This window comes from Passer domesticus, chromosome 23, assembly GCF_036417665.1.
Source record: "Passer domesticus isolate bPasDom1 chromosome 23, bPasDom1.hap1, whole genome shotgun sequence".
Lineage (NCBI taxonomy): Eukaryota > Metazoa > Chordata > Aves > Passeriformes > Passeridae > Passer > Passer domesticus.
The window spans coordinates 4,826,888-4,841,755 of NC_087496.1; the positions used below are offsets into that span (position 1 = coordinate 4,826,888).

The 14,868-nt window shown below is 44.8% G+C and overlaps 2 long non-coding RNA genes across 11 annotated transcripts in view; one reads left to right on the plus strand and one right to left on the minus strand.

Annotated features, from left to right (window-relative positions):
• The window catches only part of LOC135285505 (uncharacterized), a 134,753-nt gene that overhangs the window by 23,127 nt on the left and 96,758 nt on the right, over positions 1-14,868 (plus strand). For 8 of the 10 annotated variants that reach the window (XR_010350318.1, XR_010350323.1, XR_010350320.1 and 5 more), the window contains exon 3: positions 12,135-12,291. This is a non-coding gene — a long non-coding RNA (uncharacterized LOC135285505). Of the gene's footprint in view, positions 1-8,924; positions 9,063-9,582; positions 9,637-12,134; positions 12,292-14,868 lie in introns of those variants that run through there. The other 2 variants (XR_010350317.1, XR_010350322.1) reach the window with 2 other exon arrangements.
• LOC135285507 (uncharacterized) lies at positions 1,609-8,336 on the minus strand. The gene is made up of 2 exons (XR_010350328.1): positions 8,202-8,336; positions 1,609-4,651 (listed from the first exon to the last, which is right to left on the minus strand). It is a non-coding gene; the product is annotated as an uncharacterized LOC135285507 (long non-coding RNA).

The following is a 14,868-nucleotide window of genomic DNA, read 5'->3' on the forward strand; positions in this document are numbered from 1 at the left end:
TGAATCCCCCTCAGAGCACGCTCAGCCTGTTGTAATCCACTGCTGAAAAGCAGCGCTCACTTTGGAGTTCAATAATAATGGTAATTTTACAGCCTAATGTCAGGGTAATAAACTCTTCCACCAGGCGACTACTGTGACCACCAGGAAAGTTTTATTTCTCCAGGTTCAACAGTTTCCCTGTGACTAATGTACCCTTGGAGAGAGGTGACTTCCCTGGCAAAGGAGCACTGATATGTCTGTGTTTGCAGTTAGGGCTCACTAACCACTGGCATCAATCTGATAAGCATCTGATAGGGCCCAATTATGCCATTTCTCAGCTTTGGAGTGAAGAAAATTTATTTTCTAGCCCACAGGAATGTGAATAGATTGGTTTTATTCCTGTATCCTGGCGTTATTTAAGATTAAGCTCCTTTTTCTGTGAGTTATCACCATATCTGCCAAGAGCAAATCTATTTTTGTGTTATGTTTAAAAGTGTAAGAGAGGGAGAAGAACAATAAGAGGGTGAGAACCAAGGTAACAATTAGACACTTGAATTAATGAGATATTTGCTTAACTAGCACAAATAACATTGCCCATCACCACTGTCTCCCAAGCTCACCCAATTCAAGGAATTCCCAAAACTGATCAGTCACAAAGTTGTGTGGGACAGTTCAATACTGGCCAAGGCTTTGGACATTTATTCTTTTCAAATGTCAGAGGAAATTCAAAACTTATATCAGTTTCTGGCTGCCACAGCCCTGTAGGAAATCCTCATGCTCCTCATCCAAGGGCTGCACATTTGGAGAGGTGTAGATGTAAATATCTAAAAATTAGGAATGCTGCTGGTCAGTCAGCATCTCCTTAACCAGTGAAGAGAAGGGGGCAGGTCCAGAGAAGGAATGTTCTGAACTACTTAAAAATGAGTTTCTTAGCAGTGTTTCCACGTGTGGGGAGACTCCTTCAATCATTTTGAATAAAAATCATGAGTACAGTGTCAGCTGCAAACATGTAATGCCCAGAATTTAAAAGTTTAGTAGTTGGAAGATGCAGATAAAAACCCAGAGGCCGATTGGGGATTTTTGTGTGTTTTTAAGTAGAGCCCATCATTCAGAAAATCTTTCTAGCATCTCTAGGCACAACTTTTGAAATAAAAAAATATAAAAAGATTATTTTTAAAACCAAGTTGTCACCACTGAAATATTTTTGTTGCTGAAATGACTGAGGGCACGCTGCTGATGAGGGAACAGGAGCTCAGTGCTGCTGGCTGATGGACTTTGGGGGCTGTGTGGGGTGCTGGCTCTTGCTCTCAGGAGGAGCAGCCTCCACATTTCATTGGGAATCCTGCTGTGGTTCAGTTTTCCACCCCTCCAGAAGGAGAAATAAATCCACCGGGTTTCACCCACCCCAAGCCCTGTGGCTCTGAGCAGAGATCCCAGCAGGGACATTGAGAGAGGGCAATGAACAAACTCCTTTTTGTGCTCTCCCTCCCCTCGGTGTGTCCTGATCCCCTCCAGATGGGTCTGGGGAGCTGAGCTTGTCCTGGAACACCCTGGGATGGCTGTTCCAGCCTGGGAGCTGCATTTTGGTGTCAACCGAGAGCAGGAGTGGCCCCCAGAGATCAGAGTCCCTTTGGGAAAAACAAACCTGGGAGCTGCCAATATTTGGGGTGTGATTCCATTGCTTTACCAGAGCATGAGGGCACGCTGTGGAGAGAGCCCAGAACAAAACTTAAGGGATTTTTTAATTTCATGGCATGGTGAGGAATAGGAAGCTGGGATGATCCCTGCCCCACTCTGGACTTGGACTCCTCAGCTCATTGGCATTCCAGTTTAAAGGGTCCTCCTGTCTTGTTGAAAATACAAAATTGTCCTAATATCTGTCCCTCCCTTTATTTAAGAACCTAAACCATGTCCAACCTTATAATTCCATGCACATCCTCCAAATACTTTAGCACCTGAAGGTTCCTTTCAACCCAACCCAGCTCTAATTCTGTCATCTCACCCACCTTCAGGTTTTCATTTTCTCATCTACCTTTCAATAATCTCGTGCTGTCAGATAATTATTTGTAAAAGGCAGATATTGAAATACTTTTATTTGGCTGGAAAGGGACGATTGCAGCACTCTGGATGTGGAGAAAGCTGAGTTGGGTTCCCAGATAAGGAGGCACCAGGGACATTTTCCAGGTGCTGGCTGAGGAGCAGAGCCCTTGTTGCATTGATTGCTTTAATGATGACCTTAATTGTTGTATTAATCATGGGCAGGAGCACCAGGAGCGTGAAGAAAGTGTCTTTGCAGTGGAAAGAAAGCAAAGAAATGATGACTATTGCAATGCTGGGATTGCACCTTGGCAGCTGAATTCCCAGAAATGCACGGGACAAAGGGCTGGCCCCAAAGCTTGGCCTTGGCCATGGCTTTGGGCAGTCCAGGGAGAGATTTTACTCTCTTGGGACTTTTTATTTTGGGCAGTCCAGGTGGGGATTTTTTATTTTGGGCAGTCCAGGTGGGGATTTTTTATTTTGGGCAGTCCAGGTTGGGTTTTTTTTTTGGTCTGGGCAGTCCAGGTGGGTTTTTTTTTGCTTTGGGCAGTCCAGGTGGGGTTTTTTTTGTCTCTGTGTCCAGAAACAAGAGGTCCCTGGCTCTGCTGGCAGTTTTTGCAGACAGATGCTTCCCCCCAAGCCCAGATGCTGCCTTTGCCCCAGCCCTGACCAAGGCAAACAGAGAAGCTTCTCTTCATCAAATTCATTTGCAGCGATCACTCCCCAAGCTCCTTTGAGACAGAGGAGAAGGGCCCTGAGAAAATCTCCCAAAAGCTTGTCCAAACCTCTTTTAAAAGCAAAAAACCCCAGAAAATATCAGTGTGTGAGTCTGCCTGCAGCTAGAGCAGAGGGAAGCAGATGCAAGCAGGGCTGCCCGTGCCTTGGGAAGCTCTGGGAGCTCCTGGAAGGCAGCCAGGGCTGAAATCAGGGCTGGAGGCAGCAGCACCCTCCTCTCCCAACAGGACATTTGTACTTCATGGAGCCGTGGAGCACAAACTGAGCCTTGCAGGGTGGTGGTTGGAAGTGAAAAGGTAAATTGAGGAGAATCTTCTGGATGGAGTGTTGAAAAAATAATTTTTTAAGTTGATGACAGCAGTTTTTTTGGATTATTGAAAGAGAGGGAAGTCTAGGTTGTAGAGGCTTTATGTTTTCTATGATCTTGTTGATCTTCTTTAGGTCGTGGAGTAATTTCTAGGAATTAGAAGTCTTTTTATGAATGACAAAACACCTTCTAATTATAGTAACATAAATGATAACATCTAGATTATCTCACCCCTCACAAAACTAAAAATAAAACAAAAGATTTTAAAACACCTCTCAGTCACCCCACCTCTAGATCAGAAAAAAAAATAAATTATCCAACAGCAGTGGGCAGGGCTCTGCTCAGAGCTGGAGATCTCCAGGCATGGATGAGCTGTGGGAACCCTGTGCAGTGGCAGGAACAGCCCCCCAACCCCTGGGACTGAAAACACCTCCCTGTGTGGGGCTGCTGGCACGCTGAAACCACTTCGGGTTGTTTTTCTGCAGGCCAGGAGTGGTGCTGTGCTTCTTCCTTGGAGGTCACTGAGGTGTGAGTGCTGCCCCTGAGCTCCAAAATCTGCTCCTCCAAAACGCTGTGGGATCCTGACACACCTACAGTTGTGTCTTTGTGTCCTCTGCAGAGAGAGGACAACATGTGCTGATGTGCAATAGAAATATTTTGCTTTCGCCTTCCTATTGAACGTCCTTTTCGGCCTCGCCCCTCCTCATCCCAGATTTCATTTTTTCAGATTTCTTTAGCCTGCATTCAGCTCTCCTGTTTTATTGCAGAGGGATTGCCTGTGCTTTGACATGATTTATGTATTTATTGTTCTTTGTCTGGGCACCTCAGCCTGTGCCTGAGTTGCAGTTATTTTGCAGGTCAGCTCATGGGCACTGTCCCATTTTGCCGGTTTCGCCCTGGATTTCTCTTTCCCATCCTGGGTTCTCACCCTGTGTCTGCTCCCTGTGATGGGGACATTCAGCTGCAGCATTCACAAAGCTTTCTTCTTGTCTTCTTTCCTTTCTGTTTTTAAAATTTATTTTCGAGAGGCTGCTGAAATTTGAAATTGCTGAAATCTGATCGTAAAAGATGTCAAGAGGCAAAGCCAGAAATGATCCTTTAAGGGCACTCTTTGATATTTGGGGAAGTGAACCTTGAAAACCTCCCTTGTTTCCTGTTGTTCCATTCCTTGTTTTCTCTCATAAAGTTTGTTTTTTTTCCTTTTCTGAAGACTTCCAAAGTACACAACCTCCCTGAAAGTCTATTGCTCCCAAAAGAAGGTCTTTTTGTAGGTTTTGACCCAGGTCCATCTCCTATCCAGCTGCAGCTCCTTTTCCTTTGAGGTGAAGCCAAAGCTGCTGAAATTCATGTCAGTGCTGGAGGTTGAAGAATTCTCCAGCCCAGAGGAAGGGCTGGGGCTGGTGGGGACATTTCACCTCCAGTTTCCTGCCCAGGACAACACAAGGGGATCCTTCTGGAGCCAAGATTTGTCTCTCACCACTGGAGATCAACTCTTGTCTCCTCCTCCTTCCACGGTGGCGAAGCCCCTTGGTTCGAGTTCGGTTTTCAGAGATGGAATTTTGTAAGCTGGGCATTTTAAGGCACAAAATCTACCTGCAAAGAGGAAAAATTTGCAAATTAGCTCCTTTTAATCACACCTGTGTTCTGGTGAGCTGCACTTTTCCCTTGCCTGTAGCTCCCTGCTTCTCCAAACAATCCCCCCAGCGCCTGCAGGAAGGGAATTGAAATGTGCCTGGCAGCTCCCTTCTGCAAAGCCTCGATAATTTTTTGTCATCGATCCAAAATATCTTATGCCAGTTCAGCGACGTGAGGTCACCCTGATTTCATCCCAGGGCTGCTGGTGGAGGGGTTTTTGTGGTGTGTGTGTGTGTCCTGCCTGCCCTCACCCCCTTCCCAGCTCGTTTTGTTGGAGGTTCAGTCGCTGCGTGAGGCAGCTCCGTGCTCGGCGCGTGTTGTGATCTGGGAATTTGGTGGCTAATTACTGAATTACTGCCTTTGCCCTGCAAAACGAGGCTGCACATCCCGCCCTGGGACACCCTCGACCAGCCTGCAAGGAAAGGGGGCTCCTCTTTAGGGTGTCTCCCTAAAAAACGCTCTGTTAGCAGCAGAAAATACCTGTCTGCAAGAGAGGCTGTGCTGCTTTTGAACAACAACAAAAAACCTGTGTGATTCCTGCTCTGAGCAGGGCTTGGGGTGACACCCAGCCTTGTCCAGCGTGGCTTCAACATCCCCCAAAATCTCGCCAGGAGGATGAAATTTTCTTTTCTCTTCCCTTTCTGGTCACGTTTTACCAGTGGAGTTACTCAGCGAATTAATAGGTATAGAAATGCAAAGCTCTTTTCTTATTACACGCCATCGATCTGATTGCAGTGTCATTAATTGAAAGACTCGGGAAATGTGATGGATGGTTCAGTTCAGGATTCCACATTCGTTTTGGCATAGCCCTGCAGGAGAAAAGCTGCATGAAGCTGATTGAAGGGCTCTTTTTGTCTGACATGAATTATTCTTTCATTGTCAAACCTTGTAACAGCATTCAGACATAGGGAGATTTACAATGTGAAATCCTAAATGGGGTCTATTCTTAAAATAAAATTAGAAAAAAAAAAGAGAGAGCTTTATCTTGCAACGTTGAAAATAGCTATGTTGAAAAAAAAAAGACAACCCCACAACTATTCCTCCAAATTAAATATCTTCTGCAAAACCCAAGGGGCTGATGTTTCTCACTTAATTTTAAATTATTCTGATGGTGAGGCCTTAAATGAATAAAACAATTGCTTTAATCACATAACGGTTGTCAACATTTTTATTACATTCAAATATATTTGTTTGTCTGAGAGGGTTTGTTTGTTCTCCCCACTGCTGTCATTTCCCCAGCAGAACGATTTGTCCGATTAGCTGGGAATCCTGCTCGTCCTGGAAAATTACACGAGGCTTTCCTTTCTCTTTGGGGAAAACCTAGGTGGACGCTGCCGAAATGTTTATTTAAGGAAATCATTCTGCATTTTCGAAAACATTAAAAAGACAAAAAAAGAACAAAACACCAGCTCTGTGTGCAAAGATTTCAGCTTTTCCCCGCCGCTGGCTGCAGGCAGATCTTATCAAATGAGCTTAGGTGGGATTTGGGTTTATTTAATTTTTATTTTTTCGCTGCTGATCCCGTGCAGTTCCGTGGTTAAATTCTGCGGGTTCTTTTGTCTGCATCAAAATTCGTGCCAGGCTCTGAGGGCTGGGAGATGCAACCACTCAAAAGCAGCAGAGAGGAGCAGCCCCGCTCCTCTTCACACCCCCAGATCGCCGTGCGAAGTTGATGAAGAGTTTGGAATGCCAAGCAGCCACCCAACTTGTAGGCTCATTTGAGAATAAAACACTGAAATAACATTATCCGAGATGGGAATCAATGTCATGCCTGTTACAAATGCTGGAGCTGGGAGAATAGCGAGATTACACAGAGCAGGCAGATTAGATGAAGAAGAGTATTCGATTACATTCCATCTGATTAGTGCTGTCTATTCATCTGCGTGGGGCTTTTTATATCCTTAAAGAAAGCTGCCTTATTTTATGGGAATGGGGTGTGTTGAGGAAGCTAAAAGCTGGAAGAATTGGATGTAAAATAGTGCTGGGAATAGGCAGCTCTCTGTTTTAACCATCTTCCTCCCTCAGCTCCTTTCCCATCCCCAGATCTGCGTGCCCAAGTGTTTTAGCAGGCAGATCACCACAGAAATGACCATTTTTCACTATTATTTAACCACTTTTCACCCCCAGAAAGACATCGAGTAATCACTCTCTGCCTGACCCCTGAACAAACACCCCTTCCCACCTGAGCTGGACATTTGCAGGCAGCCAGACCGGCCCAGTGACCGAGATGAGTAATTCCCATTAAAGTGGGGAAAAAACCGTTTTTTCCCCGAGCCTGAGGAATAAACGGCAGTGATGGGAAATGTCCTCATCCCCCGCCCCCTCCCCCTGCCTATCTGCACGGAATACCCTCCCGAACGTGGATTTTTTAAGGTCTCATTGTTCGGCGAGAGGGTTGAGATTATTTTTGTAGGGTTTTTTTTTCTTTTTTTTTGGAGAGGGTTTTCCCTGGTCCTGCCGGGGATGCAGAGCCCGGCCCCTGCAGGTGCTGGTTCTCCAGTTCTCCTGCAATTCCCAGCAGCTAAGTTTGGGCATGGAGCTGGGGCAGAGCACAACACCCACCGAGCAGCGGGGTTTTTCCAGCCCCTTCTTGCTTTATTTTCAGGCTCAGCTCTGGGATGCTCCCACCCAGGGCTTCTCGGGCTGTTCCTGCAGCTCTCCTTTAATCTTGAGCACCTTCAGTGTCGTTAGCAGCTCCAACCTTCCAGCCACTGGCTGTTCCTAAAAGGTGAGGGAGCTGGGGAGGGGTTGCTATTATTAGTTATTTGAAATTGAAGATGATTTAATTTGATTTTTATTTTTTCTTTACGCTGTCTCAAGCTAAATAAACTCAGTTCCTCCGAGCCCAAAAAGCAGCGAGGATATTTTGCCTTTGGTGTCACTAATTATCCTCCCAGGGAAGCTGAGATCAGGAGAAAGGGACATTATGAGAGAGTTTGTGCAGCCTTGCAGGACCCTCAGCATATTCTACAGGAGGGGGGAAAAGAAAATGTTTATTCTCAGCCCCAAACTCTGTGGAAGCGCTTCATTTTCGGAGTTCCCCGCACTCCGAAATGCGGGCTGGATAATTTCTGCAAATTCAATTAGAGTTTGGAGCCCGTGGCCGCTCTGATCAGATCTGTGTAAATAACATTGTCCCCAGCCTGTGCTGTCACCTCTGAAATGCTCTCTGGATCGCAGCCTAGCTCTGTCTTTTCTTGTGGTGGAGTCAGGGCGGTGCTGGATTTCGGAGCTTTTTGCATTTTATCGCTCTTGATTATTTTTTTTAATTTAATTTTTTTAGGGTTGTTTTGGTTTGTTTCTTTTTTAGTCCGTTTTGACTCTGACAGTTTTTAAAGGTGAGGCTCATTTTTTTGTGAGGTTAAGAAGAAGGAGAGAGTAAAAGGTACCGTATCTTTCTTCTTAATTGTTTGGCTTAAGTCTGAAACATCTGAAAAAAACACCCTTAAAATGATCTTAGAAGTAACAGTCGCTTAATTAATAAAAAATAGTAACAGATTTAGCTTACCCTCTTTATGGACTTAACTTCAGGAAATTAGGCATCCACTCTGTCTCCTCTGCAATAATCAGTTTCTTATCTAACAGATATGAAACGACCAAATACATCTTACATCATTCGCATCCTTTAACTCAGGAACAATTGCTCCAAAAAAAGAAAAAAAAAAAGAATAAAAAAAATTGAAGCACTGCTACAGCTCAGAGCATCTTTTACTTTAAACCCCTTAAAGTCCCCCGTTTATTCCCATCCCAGCTCAGCTTAATTCCCTTTTATTGTGTCGTTGGGCTGCAAATATACAGTGCCATGCCTAATTGTGCTGCTATTCCACATTAATAACCTGGAACTTTGCATCCCAACCAGCGAGGAGCACGGCAAAAAGGCAGAAACAGATGCAATTATTTGTTGCTGGCTAAGTTACTGTACGTGACCCAGGTGCTGGAGGACTATTTGCATGTGTTTCTCACCTTTGTTCACCCAGACACATGGGGATCTCGAGCTATTGCTGACTAATTGATAGTTGTAGTAACTGCTATAGGCTCCTTAGATTAGAAATGCATGCAGACGTGTGTCTTGATTCAAACATTAAGGAACACACACACTCTCACTTACTTACACGGGCAGAAAGTCTTCATACTATTAGAGGTGTGTGATGGAGATAGCAGGACATAAAACAGAAGAGAGAGAGACACAGGGAGAGAGAGAGAGACAGAGACAGAGAGATGGCATGCAGCATATATACCCCTACAAATAGTTCTAAAATGCGTTTGCAAATGCAGAAGTCTTCAGAACCATCCAACAGTTCAGCACAACCCTTTTTATCTCTTCTCTGCGGGACGTCTCCATCCAGATTACTCGAAAAAAGCGGAAAAGGTGAGAGCTCTGCCATCTTAGCTCTGAATTCATCTGATTTCCTTTTTTTTTTTTTTTTTTTTTTTCCCCTATCCCCCCCCCACCTCTCCCTTGTATTCCTTATGCCATTGTCCATTCTTATGATGGCAGCCGCCCTTGCTCTTGAATGCAAGTGTCACAGCGGGAGCAAAAAGGGTTCAGGGCTGCATTGTCAAAGCCATGGTTGCCTATTGTTTCTTAGCCTTTCACTGCTCTGCTTTTCCGAGCCTCTTTCCCTATCAGTGGCCCCTGTCAAGGGGAGGAGTAGGGAGAAAATTGCAAGAGTTAGTCGTCCTTTTTATTGCACACTGTTATGATAAACAGCCCCAGCAATACATCCCACAAAATTAGGAATTATAACGACGGGACGGGGGGAAAAAGAAATTTCTTTGTAGGTTTGCGTTTGGCGCTGCCCTTATGTCAAAAGCTTGGTTTTCTTAGGAAAGACTTTTGTATTGGTGGTTGTTTTTTTTTTTTTTTTTTGGGTTTTTTTTTTTTTTGCCCAGCAAAAAATAGAGGCAGCTGCAAAGTGAACAGTGAGCTATTTAGCCACAAGGTAAAAATTTCCTGTTGCTATTTGGATACTGATGCTTTTCAATTTTAAAGGGGTGTGTGGGGGGGAGGAAGCATGACTGAAAGCATTTCTCTAGCTGTCCATCCATCCATCCATCCATCCATCCATCCATCCATCCATCCATCCATCCATCTCTATTTTATGTTTTAAAGCAATTGAAAGCGGGTTTTAAAAAGGCCAGGGAGGCTGTTTGCAAGTTGGTTTTATTTGGGGAGGAAAAAAAAAAATCTCTCAGTGCAGAATGAGGTTTGTGTTTCAGCTGATCGAATCTTGTGCTGGGAGATGAAGGGGTTGAGTGTCCAGAAAGTGCTGCTTTGTCAGGGCATTCAAAGTAAAATCTTGTCACAATTTCTTCCTTTGGTACAGGGGGGAAAAATTAATACAGACAGGAGTTTACTTGACATGTAAGCGTGTGTTTGATTGTCTTGTGTGCACAGGCCAGCTCTGGCCGTGTTCAAAACTTCAGGGAGGTTACAAAGTCATGGCCTCAAAAGTTTTTTTGTTTTACTATGTTTGAGGTGAAATTGCTGAGAGGAGAAAATTATTTCTAATAATTTTGCCCCAGAAGAGTGCAAACATATTTATGTGTTCAAGCTGTAAATATTTTACTCATTTCACTTTCATTTTTATTTTCACTTGCATTAAAAAAAAAAATCTAACAAAGTGAAAGAGAAGCAAAAGCAATTTGGTTTGTGCTTTTAACTGTTTCTGTAAATTTGAGCATCGTCCTTTCAATCCTTAAATTTTTCCTCGCTGCCCTCAGTGTACAGGATATTTAATGATCTGGGAGTTAAATTTTTGCAAGCCTATTATTATGTTCTTTTGGCTGAGCTGTTATATGATCAGAAATTATTAAAAGCAAACACTGCAGACCGTTCAAATATGTGCTGCTTGAGGCTGAATATCTGAGCCATTGCAAACGTCTCGTGCTATTTTATCATGTCTAATAATACCAGGCACAGATGTAAATATGGTTTAAGTCTTAAAGAAGCTCGCAGAGAAATTCTCCTCAAACTGCTTGGGCTTGGTTTTGGTTCTGTGGCAGAATATCGAGTTGGCCGAGCCTCCAAATGAGAGCTTTTGGTGGGAATTTAGAAAAGGGGCCAAGAGATTTCACCTGGCTTCCCTCTTAACTCTCAGGATGCCGAAATAGGAGTGATTTGAGGACCAAATTCTCCCAGCCCATCCTGCAGACAACTCGCTTTGCCTTTTCTCCCCCGTGCTGGTGCTTTCTCCACTCATTTATTGTCCTGCACCGCCAAGTTCTAGGTCAAGTATGCGCCTGTTTGGAATATCTTTACGTTTGAAACTTTTTTTTTTTTTGAAGAAATGATGAAAGAACTCTGGCCTTGTTTTAAATCAAGCTCTGAATGCAGCCGAGGCCACCCTGGGAGCACAATGTTTAATTTCCATTCGACATCTGCCTTATATTTACCATTGCAGCCCAGGGTCTGCGTGGAAGGAGCACTTAGCGTTGATAAAAAGTTTGGCATCTCTTTTGTCAGAGGTTGTAATTTCTGTTCTCTCAATCTGGACTGTCATTTTGTAAAATCTTTTGTCACCGGAGCTGAATGGAAAACCTGGAATGTGCAAGAGATTAAAGAAATGGGGGAAGAGGATTCAAATGTGCAGAGCAATTCTGGTCGCTTCCCTCTCTGAGACAGATGGTGCCTAATCCTGATTTTTCCTTATTCCAGTGTAAATTCCGAGCTGTCCCGCTGAATCCACAGCTGAATACTGATGAATCAGGATCAGGCCTGGCTCGTTGCTTGGCTTTTTGAGGCTGTGGGTTTCTCTGGCAGAGCTTTCTGCAGGCACAGCTCTGGTTTGGCACTCCTGCTGGGTGATGCCCACTGAGTGACTGCACCCACGGGTGCCAGCCCCGAGTCCCATCCTCCCTCCTCCTCCTCCACCCCGACCTTCCAAAGCCAGGAATAAATATTTGAACTGAGGTGTTTTCTTTAGGTAGGTCTGGGAAGGGAAGTCTTGGAGCTGAGGGGGAATTTGGTGTGCCTAGGCACTCCAGAGTGGCAGGGCAGTGTGGTGCTGCTGGCTGAGATGTCAGGTTTGCCACGAGGGAAAAAGAAGTTTTTTCAGAGCACAGGCAGAAATATTTGGCCCCACAGATGAATTTTGCTGTAAAAAGGGTGATTGAGGGGGAGAGGTGTTCCAGTCTGATCTGTTTCAGGTGGAGAAAGGAAAACTTTACTCTGTGTTTAATTTTTTTAAATTTGTTTTGTCTCGTTACTCAAAACAACTTGTGCTCACATTGCTTTTAACATAAGAATATACAAATGCTTTTTTTTTGCCCCAGATTTTGTCCTGTAATCTGAAGTTGAACTGCTCTGTGTGGTGCCAGCTCAAGTTCCAGGCACCTATTTCACTTTCTTGTGGGATTTCAGTGAGCAGCCCTTACAGTTCTGTTCTGCAAAGAAATAAATATATCTCTTTTTTTTCCTTTTTCCCTTTTCTTCTCATAGGAGTAACTTCAGTGGGAATTGCTCATGAAAAAGAGAAAGGATCACCTGGATTCTTCTGGAGCTGGGAGTCAGGGCCAGAAATCTCCAGGAAAGACCTGCCCAAGCAACAAGAAGAGGATTTCACCTCTCCAGAGCTCCATCCCACCTGGAGCTCCAGGCAAGTACCATTTCCCTGCTTGGAGCTTCACTGGTGAGTCCTTACGAGTTCTCACAGGCAGAAATTGGCTCAGCAAAGTTGGATTGCATTAAAATGTGATGAGAATTCCGTGTATTAATCAGGGATCTTGTCCCCTGCCATGGCCAGTGTGCCATTGCACACTTGTGGAGGGTTCACAGAGCCCAAAATGCAGCAAGAGCCAGCCCAGAGAGCTGTGTCAGGAAAAGCTGAACCCTTGGGTTATGAGCCTTCTGCTAATCCCAAATCCATTTGCTGTCACCACTTGAAATCACTGATTAGGCAGCCCTGTGCCTTTTCAGGATTTTGGGGGTTGCCAACCCCCAGGACTGAGCCACTGCCATGAATTTTGTGTCCAGGTGGGCTCTGCATGCCATGGGCAGCACCTTCCCAGGGGATTTTGTTCATGGAATTTATCCCTTGATAGGAGCAAAGCTTGGCAGGTAGAAAAGAGATTCTTTAAAAGGGGAAGAGTCTGAAATGAGGCATGAAAGAACTTCTCCTCTTCCACTGGGAAAAGCCTGCTTGGAGAGACTCACTCAGGCAGGGGAAGCTGTGGGAGAAGTATGGGGTGAAACACCAGCCAGGCAATTATCTCCTAATGGGTGAGATGATGTTGGCTTCCAGGAAATCAGGGCAAATTTGTGGTTAATTCTGTGTGCTGGAAAGATTCAGGATGCAGGGGGTGTGATCTGGTGGGAAGTGCCACAGCATCAGTTGGATGGCAGGTGGAATTCTTGTGTGGGAATGTCAGGGATGTGTCCTGCTCGGGCTGGACTTCCCTGAGTTCAGACAGTTTTGTGCTGGCAGATTTCACTCCTCCTTATTCAAAACACGTGCCAGAGTTTGACCAAACCAGAGCTCTGCAAGTGAGCACAGCAGAAAACTTTCATGTGACAATGTTGGCAAGAAAGAGAAAAAAGAGTTTTTTAGTGGTTGTTGCTTTCCAGCTCTGGTCAATTGCTCTGTTTTGGTGTTGTGTGCTCAAATCTGTCTTAATTCACATTTCAGAACATTATTTCCCTTTGCCACTGGGTGATTTGGGTGGGAAGATGATTTGTGGGACAATTTCAGTTGTATTTATACACCTGCAATCTGCTCTATTGCTTTCATCAGCTGTGCATGGAATTCCCACTTTTACTGACAGGAATGCGTTTTCCTGAGCCAGGATGGAAATTTTGGCCATCTCCTGAAAATTGTGGGCATTGTTCTCTTTCTTTACATTTGCTTTGACTACGAGGGACTCAACCTGGGTGTGAGCTACAGGTTTAAAAAGGGAATTTCACAGATTGTGTTTCACCTGTTCTTTGGGTTTTCCAATGGTTTTTTGTCCATGGTTTCAGAATGGACACTTGTGTGGTGTCACCTTTTAGGGCCTGGTTGCTTTTCCAGTTGCTGAAGGACTTAGAGAGTTTGAGATGGGATTTTGGGAAGGAATTCCTGGCTGGGAGGGTGGGAAGAGTGCCCAGAGAGGCTGTGGCTACCCTGGATTCTTGGAAGTGTCCAAGACCAGGGGCTTGGGGCACCCTGGGACAATGGAAGGTGTCCCTGCCCATGGGATGAGCTTTAGGATCCCTCCCAGCCCAAACCATTCCATGATTTCTGTAAGTTGAAGAGGCCTGCCCAGGCCTTTATCAAAGCCAAAATGGGCTCTGCACTCTTGGTAGTTTTTCCATCCTTCACAACTTTTCACTTTCTTGTCCTGCTTCATCCTGTTTTATGTGGCAAAACCAGGCAGGAATGAGAGGAAGAAGTCACAAATAATATTCTGGGTAGGGTTGGCTGAGGTAACCCTGACACAGGAGGGACCCAAGCCCTCAGAACGTGCCAGTGCTGGCTTGAAGAGCGATAAATCAGTTTCAAGCCATGTTCTCCTTCCCCTAGAATTGTTTCTGGCTCTCTCTGCCCCCATTTTGCTGTTGATAACCTGATTTCCATCTCTGCTTCACATTCCTGCCTGTGCAGAGAAAATCCTGCCAGTTTTCTGCCAAGTCATCACTTTTCCAACATGCAAATCCCTCCTAAAACCTCCCTCCTTCACTACTGACCACATGAAATGATTTATTTTTCTGAAACAGCTGCGTTTTTGTCGGGGCTGTGGAGAGATGAGCCATCTCCTGAGGAGCTGGGTGGTATTTTCTCTGTAACCATGGTTCTCTCTCCTCATTTCTGGTCTGGTTGTGAAATAAGCTGGAGTTAAGGCATCATGGCAAGGGATTTCAGTTGTTCTTGGGATGCCTTTTTGAATCCTGCATAAATAATAGGTGATTAAATAAAAGATTAAATTGATTCAGGGGTGCAATCTGCAGCTCAGGAAAAAAAAAAACACCCAGCTGGTTTTAAAATTCAAGAATGGGGAGGGAAAATCAGATGGTGGTGGTGATTCCCCAGAGCAACTGGTGTGATCCTGGAATTAGATGGTTTTAAAGGTTCTTCGCCACCTTTCAGTGATTTCATGAACACCAGTGGAGGATTTTCTCTTGCTAGAAGCCACAGGGTGGATGAGGAATGGGATAAAACCCAAAATATTTTGGTTGGATCCCAGGAAGTTGCACCAGA